This window comes from Rana temporaria, chromosome 3 (assembly GCF_905171775.1).
Source record: "Rana temporaria chromosome 3, aRanTem1.1, whole genome shotgun sequence".
Classification (NCBI taxonomy): domain Eukaryota; kingdom Metazoa; phylum Chordata; class Amphibia; order Anura; family Ranidae; genus Rana; species Rana temporaria.
Window position 1 is genome coordinate 356,801,754 of NC_053491.1, and position 15,575 is coordinate 356,817,328.

Consider the following 15,575-nt stretch of genomic DNA (forward strand, 5'->3'; position numbering starts at 1 on the left):
GTGGGACTGGGTGTTCCTATTTGATTGACAGCCTTCCGACGGTCGCATACAGCACGTTACAAGTTGCCGAACGTCGGTGCGGCTCTATACGGCGCCCTCGCACCGACGTTCGGCTACTTTCGGAAACTGGTGACGCGCTGTATGCGACGGTCGGAAGGCTGTCAATCAAATAGGAACACCCAGTCCCACAGCCCATACCCGGAATCTATCTCTAAAATAGTAAGTACTGCTTTGATTTTAAACAAAACACCCGATTCTGCTTCCCGTAATTAGCCTCAATCTAATGTTAAAAATTTATTTTTTGGGTGAACCTCCACTTTAAAGCGGAGTTCCACAATTATTTATTTTTTAATTAAAAGCCACTTTTAAAAACTTGCCTATCCCACGGTCCAGCGATTCAGGCGGCTTGAGCTTCACTCCTCTTCGCCGACGCTGTCATAGCAACTGTGAGCACCGGGCCATGACAGCTTTCGGCATCACAGCCAGGCGTGAGTTGCGCTGCACTCTGCTAGTCGCCAGGCCATCTTCTGGGACCTGTGACGTGTCCCAGAAGATTGCCTAGAGGGAGGGGCCGCCTAGGGGGAGAGGAGGTGTCGCCTAGGCGGCCAAGAACAGGAAGAAGGAAGTGGGACAGGAAGTCCTACTCTAGATGCAACCCTCCAAAAATAATGTGGCATGTCAGGAGTACTTAAAGCGGACTTCTACTTTTGGGTGGAACTCCGCTATAAACCCACAAGTGCTTTTTTTTTTTTTTTTTATATTTATTTATTTATTATTTTTTTTTACCACTACTATTCCTTTTTATACAGGCTTTTGAAATTTACAAATGCAGCGATTTAGAAATTGGATGAAAGGTTTAGCACTGGGAAACACTTTTTGAATGATAAATAATGTATTTTATATACTGTAGATCAGAATGATGGCTTGTACAGAGAGCAGAGGGACACATGAGGAGGAAAGATGGACTCACCTTTTGCACCCCCAAATCATGGATCCCTCGGCATGTGTAAAGAATGCCCGTTGAGCACCATTTACAAAGCCACATGAACAAGGCCTTTATGATTACTTTTTTTTCTTTCAATTAGACAAGTGCACTTCCGGACTCCTTAGTCTGGTTTATGACATTACGCTGATCTTTTAACAGATTTTGGCATAGATATTGACAGCCAACTCTAAACAGTAGAAGAATGTATGATAAAATCAAGGCTTGGTCTGCTTGCTGACTGGCCTTATTCTGTCTCCTCCGTTCAGTGACACAGATTCTCTGTAAAATAAGGGACACATGAAGGGCGAGTGCTTTGTACGTCATCGCTACAAAGTAACCTTTTCTTATGTTCCATGTAACACTTGTCAGAAACGCCACAGTGCACCTACAGCAAGCTCTATTCTTTGTGTACCAAGTAATGATTTTCATCTCTACTTTCATGTATTGAAATGCAAGCCTGACACCCGCAGTCACCGCTTCCACAAAGGACCCTTTGCAGTTTTATCCATGATATATACAATATATATATATATATATATATATATTGTTCAGATGGGCCATGAAAAATTGAATAATGTACAGGTTTAGTTTCAGGTTGGCTGTAAAAGGAAAAGCAGAATGATTTTTTTTTTTGTTTGTTTTTTCCAGCGATCATGTTTTGAAATTTTTGTGAACCCAATTAGGGCAAAGCACAGGTTCACAATAATGGCCTAACTCACCAATGGTAATAATTATTGTTGGGAGAGAGTTTGCCCTGGGTAACTTACAACTTTGAGGCCCCATACACACGATAGAATCCATCCGCAGATAAATCCCAGCAAATGGGTTTCTGCGGATAGATCCTATGGTGTGTACACGCCAGCGGATCTGTTTCCGCGGAGAAATCTCCTCTGGGATGGTTTCCAGCAGATCGGATATTTGCTGACATGCACAACAAATCCATCTGCTGGAATCCATTCCAACGGATGGATCCGCTCGTCTGTACAGACTTACCGGATCCATCCGTCCAAAGGGATTCCCCGCACGCTTCGTAATGATTTGACGCATGCGTGGAATTCCTTATATGACAGCGTCGCGCCCGTCGCCGCGTCATAATAGCGGCGACGGCGCGACACGTCATCGCCAGAGGATTTCAGCGCGGATTTCAATGCGATGGTGTGTACACGCCATCGCATAGAAATCTTCTGAAATCCTCAAGAGGATTTATCCGCGGATACGGTCCGCTGGACCGTATCTGCGGATAAATCCTCTCGTGTGTATGGGGCCTGAGACTTGGAGCTGACACAAAGCTGATCTACCTGCCCCATGTGACAAGGCTGGATGCCTTACTGGCTACCGTGTTTCCCCGAAAGTAAGACCTACCCTGATTTTCGGGGAGGGCTGCAATATAAGCCCTACCCTGAAAATAAGCCCTAGTGTAGAGTACTTGTGTGTGTAGTGTAAACACTACTCCATTGCAGTAGTGTATAGTGTAGACTGCGTGTGTCAATTGTGCCAAGTACCTTCAGAGTACAGCCGCTCTGCGATCAGCTGATCTCCTGCTTCTCTCCTCCTTTCCTCCCAGCGGAGGATTTTACCCCCCCTACAGTGCTCGGAGAAGGGAGGAGAGGTTTGGCAGGCTAAGGAAGTGGCGAGCTCACTCAGCTGATCTCCCCCTCTCTAAAATGTCAGCAGGGATCTCGGCCCCCCTCCCTGTGCAGAGCTCCTGGCAGGCAAAGCAAGTGACAAGCTGCACTCAGCTAATCTCTCCCTCTCCAAGATGTCAGCAGGGGATCTCGGGGCCCCCTTCCTCTGCAGACCTTTGGCGTGTCACAGGTGATATAAGGAAGTCGCGTATAGTGACGAATACGCGTAAGAGTCCACCGAGAGGTACCAGAGGTTACGTTGGCAAACTATTTTCCCTCGTTTTATATGCCTGTTTTTATCTTAAACCATGTGAGTACCCGTTTGTATTCTTTCTGCTAAATACATTTTTTAAAAACGGTATCACACTATTGGTGCTTTATCCCTCTGGGTGCGAGTCATTGGCCATCCTGAGACGTGACCACCAAGAGGGACCTGTGTTTCCTTGAATTAGAGTCCATCTGGATAACCACCCATACAGATACGTTTGGAAAGTTTGCTTGGATCTATATGCTGTTACCTTACAGCAGTAAGGTAAGGGGACATCCTCATTCACCCTGAAGGGGATCTTTTTTTACCTTGCATGTTGGGATCTACACCAGCACCTTTCAATTTTGGACTTTAATTTTGGACTTTTGATTATTATATATATTTCTTATTATTAAGCTCTGCTGCATGGACCTTTCAGCTTAGCCTATCCCAGCCAATTGGGTGTTGTGTGACGCACATTGTATATCTTTATTTGCATTTTTCATTATTTATTTTATTGTTCATTTCACTTCACCATATATAGTTCATGAAGATATCTTTTAGCACTCATGCATAGAAGTGATATACTTCTGTCAGCCAGTTCACTGATTATCTTTTGATGCTATGTTGTTTGTATTGCTATAATCACATACAGACCATCCTACTTCCTCTACACACCTCTCCCATCCCCCACCTACAGCGCACCTACCTTCCTTTTTTGTTAACTCCTAAATGTTGTTTTTTTTTTTTTTTTTTACCTTAAAGTCGATGTAAACCCGATTAATTAAATTTGAGCTGGGTACATATATTTGCAGTATTTTGTTATCTCTCTTCAATGAGCTAAGCCCCTTAGCTCTCTTCCAAACTGTTCCTTTGTTATCAGCCTGATAACTCCTGACAAATTCTCGGACACATCAGATAAAAGCAGCCTGACATTTCTGTCGGGGGAGGTTGCTAAAATAGATTAACAGGGAGCTGGCCCTGTTACAAAATACTTTAGAGAGTGTCTGCCTATAATGAGAGGAGGTGTGTGCCTTTCCTCCAATCAGCAATGTTAGCTATCTTGGCTATATGCCCAGACATCACGCTCCAATTGGACGGACAGGCCAGGACCATCTGGTAAATTAGGCACCCAGTCGACTCACTGGATCCACAATCTGGATGAATGGGCCAACGTGGTCCAGGAGCCAGGAACACTGCGACACACACACGCACACACCCCGGCCAGGAGGGCCACACGGGGGGGGGGGGTGGAATGACTGCCCAGCTCGAGGGCGGGAACATAGCGACCCCGAACCAATGGCGTCTGCCATTTAAATACCCCTTCCCAGCATGCACCGCAAGGCGATCCACCGTCCTGATTGGCTGCCGGGAAGAGATATCCAGCTACACTTGACCCCACTGCTGCCACCTGTCGGTCTGGGGTGGAACTCGGTACCCCAGACAACGACAGTATGCACAAACAGTACAGCCAAACTAAAACAGAGGCAAAATGTAACCAAATACCCGGTTCAGAGCCAACTACCTCTCTGAACCCCCTCTATATTTACAATGGCACCGGCTCTGAAAAAAGCCAGGCGCTACATACATGTAAAACCTATGTAGATAGATTTGGTTCATCCCTGTGTATCATCTGAGGCTGTTCACTTCACTGGGTGTATGAAGGGTTTACATCCACTTTTAATGTATTCTTGGTAAAAAAAACTTTCACTGCTGCCTAATCCCTCAACCTCCCCCTCGTAACATGTACCCGACACCTTTATCGATCCGGCTCTGTGCCCGGCTGCAGTTCTCTCCCTGCTCTCATTGGCTGCACTGATAGAAGTGGGAGCCATTGGCTCCTTTTGCTGTCAGTCAAATACTGAGAGGAGGAATCGGGGAGCATGGCCACAACGAGGGTCTATGGCACACAACCCGGGTTGGAGGCTTGGGGCCCCCCTTCCTCTGCAGACCTTTGGCGTGTCACAGGTGATATAAGGAAGTCACGTATAGTGACGAATACGTGTAAGAGTCCACCGAGAGGTACCAGAGGTGACGTTGGCAAACTATTTTCCCTCGTTTTATATGCCTGTTTTTATCTTAAACCATGTGAGTACCCGTTTGTATTCTTTCTGCTAAATACATTTTTTAAAAACGGTATCACACTATTGGTGCTTTATCCCTCTGGGTGCGAGTCATTGGCCATCCTGAGACGTGACCACCAAGAGGGACCTGTGTTTCCTTGAATTAGAGTCCATCTGGATAACCACCCATACAGATACGTTTGGAAAGTTTGCTTGGATCTATATGCTGTTACCTTACAGCAGTAAGGTAAGGGGACATCCTCATTCACCCTGAAGGGGATCTTTTTTTACCTTACATGTTGGGATCTACACCAGCACCTTTCAATTTTGGACTTTAATTTTGGACTTTTGTTTATTATATATATTTCTTATTATTAAGCTCTGCTGCATGGACCTTTCAGCTTAGCCTATCCCAGCCACTTGGGTGTTGTGTGACGCACATTGTATATCTTTATTTGCATTTTTCATTATTTATTTTATTGTTTATTTCACTTCACCATATAGAGTTCATGAAGATAACTTTTAGCACTCATGCATAGAAGTGATATACTTCTGTCAGCCAGTTCACTGATTATCTTTTGATGCTATGTTGTTTGTATTGCTATAATCACATACAGACCATCCTACTTCCTCTACACACCTCTCCCATCCCCCACCTACAGCGCACCTACCTTCCTTTTTTGTTAACTCCTAAATGTTGTTTTTTTTTTTTTTTTTTTCCTTAAAGTCGATGTAAACCCGATTAATTAAATTTGAGCTGGGTACATATATTTGCAGTATTTTGTTATCTCTCTTCAATGAGCTAAGCCCCTTAGCTCTCTTCCAAACTGTTCCTTTGTTATCAGCCTGATAACTCCTGACAAATTCTCGGACACATCAGATAAAAGCAGCCTGACATTTCTGTCGGGGGAGGTTGCTAAAATAGATTAACAGGGAGCTGGCCCTGTTACAAAATACTTTAGAGAGTGTCTGCCTATAATGAGAGGAGGTGTGTGCCTTTCCTCCAATCAGCAATGTTAGCTATCTTGGCTATATGCCCAGACATCACGCTCCAATTGGACGGACAGGCCAGGACCATCTGGTAAATTAGGCACCCAGTCGACTCACTGGATCCACAATCTGGATGAATGGGCCAACGTGGTCCCGGAGCCAGGAACACTGCGACACACACACGCACACACCCCGGCCAGGAGGGCCACACACGGGGGGGGGGGGTGGAATGACTGCCCAGCTCAAGGGCGGGAACATAGCGACCCCGAACCAATGGCGTCTGCCATTTAAATACCCCTTCCCAGCATGCACCGCAAGGCGATCCACCGTCCTGATTGGCTGCCGGGAAGAGATATCCAGCTACACTTGACCCCACTGCTGCCACCTGTCGGTCTGGGGTGGAACTCGGTACCCCAGACAACGACAGTATGCACAAACAGTACAGCCAAACTAAAACAGAGGCAAAATTTAACCAAATACCCGGTTCAGAGCCAACTACCTCTCTGAACCCCCTCTATATTTACAATGGCACCGGCTCTGAAAAAAGCCAGGCGCTACATACATGTAAAACCTATGTAGATAGATTTGGTTCATCCCTGTGTATCATCTGAGGCTGTTCACTTCACTGGGTGTATGGAGGGTTTACATCCACTTTTAATGTATTCTTGGTAAAAAAAACTTTCACTGCTGCCTAATCCCTCAACCTCCCCCTTCGTAACATGTACCCGACACCTTTATCGATCCGGCTCTGTGCCCGGCTGCAGTTCTCTCCTTGCTCTCATTGGCTGCACTGATAGAAGTGGGAGCCATTGGCTCCTTTTGCTGTCAGTCAAATACTGAGAGGAGGAATCGGGGAGCATGGCCACAACGAGGGTCTATGGCACACAACCCGGGTTGGAAGCTTGCTTGCAAGCGTGCCCCCCCCTCCCTATAGCAAGCGACTTGCTTTGGAGGCATGTGCAGAAGAGGACATCACTGGTGGGTGACCCCAGATGAGAAGGAATGGGGCTGCTCTGTGCAATACAATTGCACAGAGCATGTAAATATAGCTACTTAAAAAAAAAAAAAAAAGTTTATAATAACTTTTCAAGTGGGTGAAAGCAAACTTCGAATTTACCTTGAAATCAAACAAATGTTTTGAAAAATAAAATTTTCAAACAAAATTGTACTGGTGCTTTGACCAGCTTAATTCTTTAAAGTCCTTGGAAGATCTTTTGGAATCGAGTAGTATCAGGCTGCTGTGTTATGGGACTGTGTCCCAACTGTCATATTGTGTCACGTCTAAAAAGGTGAGCAGTAAAGCAAAACCAGTCAATACAAGAATGACGTGTTTTTCCTCCTCTCCTCTTGTAAATCAGGGTATCACTGTGGTTGGTTGAACTTTGGAATTATGTGAGATTTACAGCCTGGTGTGTGCTTTCATCTGATCTCTAACCTTTTATAAATAAAACCACAACACACAGCCTGATTAACTGACCCCACGTGGACCTCAGTTTATTTAATGTGTTCAACATTAGTGGTTGTAACATGATAGACATTTCTGTACCTGCTTTACAGAGGAATTAAAAGTCGAAAGGGGAAGGGATTATTTGAGAGCGGCGCAAAGCTAAATTCACACATGACTGGAATTTACTATGTATATACAACAATAGTGAAAACATATCCTTTTAAAGCCTTGACCTTTTAAAGTGGAACATCACTCTCCCAATCAACATTATTAGTATTTTTAATCCTGCTGCTAGCACTAGTAAATAGATAGGATATAATATTTACTTTTTATACTTTTTTATTATTATTTTACATTTCTTCAGTTACTTCCTGGTTTCTTGCCTAGGCAAGTTGTCATATATCCCAGGAGTCTTCAGGAGGGGAGAAGTTTTTCTCAGCTGCATACATCTGGATTCCAGGAAGTAAATGCTGCATGAATCATTAACAAAAGGGGGTAGGTAGCGCTAAGAACCACACTACTTGAATTAAGTGTAGATGTAAATATAAGTTTAAACACAAAAAAACTGTGCAAACTAGACGTAAATAAATATAAGGTTGCTACCCCTCGCCGAGGATAGCAACCAATGTCACTCAAAAAATAAATGGAATAGTTCATGTCCAAAGCGTGGTAGTATGTTATTGTCGGATTTGTGAAGTGACAAAAATGTATTTAAATAAAATAAAGAAAAGAATCCACCACCGATTTTTGTGAGTTGAAAGGACGTAACTGTTCATCACAATCGCACCAAGGTAGTACGTAAACACCCTTACCAGAAATGTTGGACCCCCTGTTAGATGAGGTCATACGGGCATCAATATCCACCCTGATGGGTAATACGAAATCCCAGCGGTAGTACGTAGCTCCTCTCCCGACAAATCCTTTCCAGACTCTGGATTCTGGCCATCTCATTCAAACAGGAACCTTTAGGCAGATGATTCACCTTGCGCCAAACTATCAGCTCCCAGGCTCGGCGTGACGAGGGACCGCCGAAAAAAGGGAACGGGAGGCTCACAATAGTGAAGTACCGTACTGGTAATTTATTGTATAAAAACGCAATACATAGATAAAAAAACTTGATTAAAATTGTCGACAGAACAAATAAAATTAAAAGTACACCCGTGCATCCGGGTGCCCTTAGAGAACGTCATTTATGACAAAACATGTCAGAGCGGAGCCACGCACTAACGTCACTGTGTTAACGTGACCCCGGATGCACGGGTGTACGTTTCATTTTATTTGTTCTGTCGACAATTTTAATCAAGTTTTTTTATCTATGTATTGCGTTTTTATACAATAAATTACCAGTACGGTACTTCACTATTGTGAGCCTCCCGTCCCTTGTGACGCCGAGCCTAGGAGCTGATCGTTTGGCGCAAGGTGAATCATCTGCCTAAAGGTTCCTGTTTGTATGAGATGGCCAGAATCCGGAGTCTGGAATGGATTTGTCAGGAGAGGAGCTACGTACTACCGCTGGAATTTCGTATTACCCGTCAGGGTGGATATTGATGCCCGTATGACTTCATCTAACAGGGGGTCCAACACTTCTGGTAAGGGTGTTTACGTCCTTTCAACTAACAAAATCGGTGGTGGATTATTCTCTTTATTTTATTTGAATCCATTTTTGTCACTTCACAAATCGGACAATAACATACTACCATGCTTTGGACATTAACTATTCCATTTATTTTTGGAGTGGCATTGGTTGCTATCCCCGGCGAGGGGTAGCAACCTTATATTTATTTACGTCTAGTTTGCACGGACTCATTTTGTGTTTAAACTTATATTTACATCTACACTTAATTCAACTACCTACCCCCTTTTGTTTTTGTTTTGTTTACATGAGTATCACATGTTTTTTAGGTGTGCAGCTTTTTTCTTAAAGTAAATTTTTTATTTCTCAATTTTTTGTTCTTGGCGCAATATTTTCCTTGTTTATTTAATCTGCATGAATCATTGCCCTTACTCAAGAATGCGACGGACAGAAGTGCTGGGGGTTTGGTTTTCAAAGTGATTTCTCAGCAAAATAAAACACGGAGACATGGATGGATGGGGGGAGTTTGCTTTGAATATTAAAAATGAGTTAGTGTTTTTGGTTTGTGATGCCCAGATGCAGTGAAGAGCTTCTTTAACCACTTCAGCCCCGGAAGGATTAACCCCCTCAATGACCGGCCATTTTTTGCTATACGGCACTGAGACGCTTTAACTGACAATTGCGCGGTCGTGCGACGTTGTACCCAAACAAATTTGATGTCCTTTTTTTCCCCCACAAATAGAGCTTTCTTTTTGGTATATTTGATCACCTCTGCTGGGTCAACTTTCAACTTCTTACTTAAAGGGGTTGTAAAGGTAAAAATTTTTTTCCCTAAATGGCTTCCTTTACCTTAGTGCAGTCCTCCTTCACTTACCTCATCCTTTTGATTTTGCTTTTAAATGTCCTTATTTCTTCTGAGAAATCCTCACTTCCTGTTCTGTCTGTAACTCTACACAGTAATGCAAGGCTTTCTCCCTGGTGTGGAGTGTCGTGCTCGCCCCCTCCCTTGACGGGGCGAGTAGGAGTGTCAGGACGCTCTCTACGTTGCAGATAAAGAAGCTGTGTGTTAGTGGGCATCTTGACTCTCCTGCTCACCCCCTCAAGGGAAGGGGCAGGCACGACACTCCACACCAGGAAGAAAGCCTTGAATTACTGTGTGGAGCTACAGACAGAAGAACAGGAAGTGAGAATTTCTCAGAAGAAATAAGGACATTTAAAAGCAAAATCGAAGGATGAGGTAAGTGAAGGAGGACATTTAGGGAAAAAAATGTGTACCTTTACAACCCCTTTAAGTCACCTGGTTGTATTGACCAGAAAGAAAACTTCAGAAATATTATATTAAACCATGTTTTCTTCCAACAGATCTGCGGTTTTTTATTTTATACGCTATAAACAAAAAAAGAGCGACAATTTTGAAAAAACAAACACATTTTATATTTTCTGCTATAAACATTTCCAAAAAAAAAAGTAAACAAATGTATTCATCAGTTTAAGCCAATTTGTATTCTGCTACATATTTTTGTTAATAAAAAACCCAATAAGCACATATTGATTGGTTTGCGCAAAAGTTACCGCGTCTACAAAATAGGGGATAGATTGTATGGCATTTTTTATTATTTTTATTTTAGCAGTGATTTTTAGCGGGACTGCGGCATTGCGGCAGACACTTTTTTTTGGGAACCTATGGCATGCCAGGTGTTTCATTTTACATAGCATAACTTTTAAAAAAAATTAAAATTGCAGCTTTCCATTTTAAAATGCTCATTATTGGTAAGAATTCTGCTTATGTAGGGTACACACCATAAGCTTTGTTGGTGTGGTAAAGTCTCATGGCTTTTCACCATAATGCAGTCAATGCATTAAGGTGAAAAACCTTCTGCACTGCAGCTCTCCCCAGAGCCCCCCTTTTTCTTACCTGAACCTGATCGTTCCAGTGATGAGCAAGAGCCCAGCCGCTGTCTTGGGTCCTCATTGGATAGATTGATAGCAGCGGGAGCCATTGGCTCCCACTGCTGTCAATGAAATCCAGTGACACGGGAGCCAGGGGCAGGGCCAAGTCCTGCTGTCTGTGTCAATGGATGCAGCAACAGGACTCAGGAGCGCGCCCGCATGAGTGCATCCATTGAAAGCGGCTCTCCGTGGGGGCACCCAATAAAGAGGAGGATCGGGGCCGCTCTGTGCAAAACCCTAGGACAGAGCAGGTAAGTAAAACATGTTTGTTATTTAAAAAAAAAAATAAAAAAAAATTAACCAAAAAAGTGTAAACCAATATGATATACTATCCTATCTATTTACTAATGGCTAGTATATATGTGTGTGTGTGTGTGTGTGTGTGTGTGTGTGTGTGTGTGTGTGTTTTTTATATAATATATATATATATATATATATATATATATATATATATATATATATATATATATATATATATATATATTACTCTTTTTCTAGGTATGCTGTGTGAATGGGAACACATACCAGATATGTAGTTGGGTTTTCTCAAATTCTGCAAAAGTGGAAAGACACTTAAAGGGGTTGTAAAGATTATTTTTTTTTATTTTCTAAATAGGTTCCTTTAAGCTAGTGCATTGTTGGTTCACTTACCTTTTCCTTCCATTTCCCTTCTAAATGTTTTTTTCTTTGTCTGAATTTCTCACTTCCTGTTCCTCCTCAGTAAGGTGTTCAGTAAGCTGTTTTAAATGACTTTCCACCGCTCGTATGATGGGGGCAAGCTTACTGAGGAGAAACAGGAAGTGAGAAATTCAAACAAAGAAAAAAAACATTTAGAAGGGAAATTGAAGGAAAAGGTAAGTGAACCAACAATGCACTAGCTTAACCACTTAAGCTCCGGACCAATATGCTGGCTAAAGACCCAAAGTGTTTTTACAGTTCGGGACTGCGTCGCTTTAACAGACAATTGCGCGGTCGTGCGACGTGGCTCCCAAACAAAGTTGGCGTCCTTTTTTTCCCACAAATAGAGCTTTCTTTTGGTGGTATTTGATCACATCTGCGGTTTTTAGTTTTTGCGCTATAAACAAAAATAGAGCGACAATTTTGAAAAAAATGCAATATTTTTTACTTTTTGCTATAATAAATATCCCCCAAAAACGTATATAAATTATTTTTTTCCTCAGTTTAGGCCGATAGGTATTCTTCTATATATTTTTGGTAAAAAAAATCGCAATAATCGTTTATCGGTTGGTTTGCGCAAAATTTATAGCGTTTACAAAATAGGGGATAGTTTTATTGCATTTTTATTTTTTTTATTTTTTTTACTACTAATGGCGGCGATTAGCGATTTTTTTAGTGACTGTGACATTATGGCAGACACTTCGGACAATTTTGACACATTTTTGGGACCATTGTCATTTTCACAGCAAAAAATGCATTTAAATTGCATTCTTTATTGTGAAAATGACAGTTGCAGTTTGGGAGTTAACCACAGGTGGCGCTGTAGGAGTTAGTGTTCACTGTATGAGTGTTTACAACTGTAGGGGGGGTGTGGCTGTAGGTGTGACGTCATCGATCGCGTCTCCCCTATAAAGGGGATGACGCGATCGATACGCCGCCACAGTGAAGCCGTGTTTACACACGGCTCTCCCCGTTCTTCAGCTCCGGGGACCGATCGGGTCCGCGGGACCCGCAGCTTCGGACCGGGTCACTGGAGCGCGCCGCGGGCGCGCGCCCGCCCGCGACCGGGTACAAGTACAGGACGTATATATACGTGCTTGTGCCCAGCCGTGCCATTCTGCCGACGTATATGTGCAGGAGGCGGTCCTTAAGTGGTTAAAGGAACCAATTTAGAAAATAAAAGACGAACCTTTACAACCCCTTTAAGTTTGCTGAAGCATTGTTTATAATAAACAATCTCCATATTTTTTTCTGATACAATCCTTCTTTTTTTTTTTTTCTTCTTATCCTTATCATTTTTTCCATTTTAGAGCTACTGATCTCTTCCAGCCTATTTCAGTCGCTTCCTTTCTACATGCACTTACTCCATCGACTGCCCATTATTAGTCTGGACTGGTTTTCTGATAGTGACATCCATCATGTTTGAGGTGATTGTAGTTATTATGTACTGTCTGTAAGACTAAAGAGTTCATAAAACTGAGTACAGTCTGTGATAAAACTGTGACAAATACTGCTTACCGTATATACTCGAGTATAAGCCAAGGTACCTAATTTTTCCCCAAAAAACTGGGAAAACGTATTGACTCGTGTATAAGCCTAGGGTGAAAATGCAGCAGCCACTGTAAGCGGAAAAGAGGGTCAACAATGCCCATTTGCATGCCCCACTGTGCCCATTGCCTCCTCACTGTGCCCATTGCCACTTCACTGTGCCCAGTGCAACTGAAATTTTTACAGGCTTCGGGCGTCTATTCATTGTTGTAAAAGCCGCGGTCTCCTCCTGGTCCCGTTCCGTGATGGGCGATTCCCAGCAGCCTATCACGGACGTCTTCTCATCCTCGGACTCAGTTTCCCACCAGACACTGTATTCAGTGTTCTGCCTATCACAGACGTTCTCTTGTCCGAGGATGAAAAGACATCCGTGATTGGCGGAACACTGAACACAGTGTCTGCTGGGAAACACCTATCACGAAAGGGACCAGGGGGAAGCCGCAACTTTTAAACAATGGACGCTCGCAGCCCTTCAGGTACACTGACTCGAGTATAAGACGAGGGGGGAATTTTGAGCTCTAAAAAAAGGGCTGAAAAACTCGACTTATACTTAAGTATATACGGTAAATGAGAATTTTTGGAGAGGGGTGTTCTCCTGGCGGTAAGCATCAACGATTCTTATTGGAACAGTGAGACTCGGTTCACACTGCCATGACTTGTCATGCGACTGGAGAGTTTAAAGTCACATGACAAGTCACGCCCCATTAACTGCAATGGAACTGTCCGACTCAAGTCGCAGCGACTTAGAAAAAGGTTCCTGCACTACTTTGGGGCATTGACTTCTGTTGATGAAGTTGCAAGCAAGCCGCAATGAAGTCACGTGACTTTCTGGTCACGGCAGTGTGAACTCTGCCTATTGGCACCCACCCACAGCCACTCATGGCGTTTCTTGATCAAGCCTCGATAAAGGGGGATATTTTTCTGGCACTGGATACTTTTTATCTTCTTGTGGTTTGAATTTCATCACCAGTAAAATACGTATGTGGACTTACAGGGCTAGTTTTAATTGGAGCAGCTTCAGTGCAATTATGTAGTGCAACATGGTTGCATTTTTTATGTGTTTTTGATACTGTTTTTTGGTAGGGTAGGGGAAGCTGACTGTTAAGGAGCCTTGTGTTTCCATTAAAGTCTCTGGGGCCAAAATCATGCCGCAATCGCACCAAAGTAGCTACCAGACGATTTTCCAAAAAACACGCCATGCTGTGCTACATTAATGTAAATGGGCACCTTAGAGAATAATGTGATTTCACTTGGATGTTCTAGTGGAAGACAATAGCCACTGTTGAGGGGGTAAATCATTTTATTCTTGGATATGTATTTTCATAAGACATTGTGTATAATGAACAGGGGCATTTTTTTTTTCTACTGCTGATCTCCTGGCTAATTGTAGTCTGCATTGGAAACCTATGTGACAGGGTGACACCACAGGAGCACAGTAGGGAAAGTGTCACTCTTACAGGAAGTGCCTAAACAAGTCAGCATGGTTCACCGGGACATATATTAATAAAAGCTGCAAATGCAAAATGCTTAAAAAGGACTTTTAAAATTACACGTTAAAGCGGTTGTAAACCGATGCACATTTTTTTTAATCATTTTTTTTATCTTACCTGTAAGGCAAAGGCATAATGTGCTAGTATGCATCGCATACTAGCACATTATGTGAAACTTGCCTCAAAACAAAGCCTTGCAGCGATGCAATGTCATCGCTGGAGACAGCTTCCATCTTTATCTGTTTTGCTTCCGGGTTTGCGGTCCGGACAGGACTTTAAAGAAAGGGCATGGATGGCCTTCTTTCTGAGCGCATACACCAGTGATGTCACTGGCTGCATGTACAGTAAAAATCTCCTAAACGGTGCATGTTTAGGAGATATTTACACTACTTATAGGTAAGCCTTATAAGTCCAAAAGCAAATAGAGAGAAAAGATCACCGCTCAAGGATACCAATTGAGAATCTCCTCACCAAATCCGAAGCCACAGGTGCTGGCAATGCATAGGATAATGCAAAATGAAGAGAGGATTTCTGGACAGCCGCACTCCAAAACTTGTCGCTTGTATTGTAAAATGAAAAACACAGGATACATGCTGACGCGTTTCACACTAAACTAAAGTGCTTAATCGTAGCTCTGATTAAGCATTAAAGTTTAGTGTGAAACGCGTCAGCTTGTATCCAGCTTGCTGTAGCATGTATCCTGTGTTTGTTTTTCATTTTACAATAAAAGCAACAAGTTTTCAAGTGCGGCTGTCCAGAAATCCTTCCCTCATTTTGCATAAGCCCTCATTATAGGCTTACCTATAGGTAAAATATAAAGATGGAAGTGTTACTTCCTCTTTAATTCTTATGTGAGATTTTAATGTTTTGAGTTCACAGCTTTTTTAAGTTTTTCAATCTATAAATAAAAGTTGGAAAAAAATTGGTCTGCGTTTATTATGTAATGTCAAAGTGGGACCGATTTGTGGTGTTCCCTTAT

At 42.8% G+C, this 15,575-nt stretch overlaps 1 protein-coding gene across 1 annotated transcript in view; it reads left to right on the forward strand.

Moving 5' to 3' along the window:
• Positions 1 to 15,575, forward strand: part of UHRF1BP1L (UHRF1 binding protein 1 like) — a 147,891-nt gene that overhangs the window by 10,001 nt on the left and 122,315 nt on the right. The window lies entirely within an intron of this gene.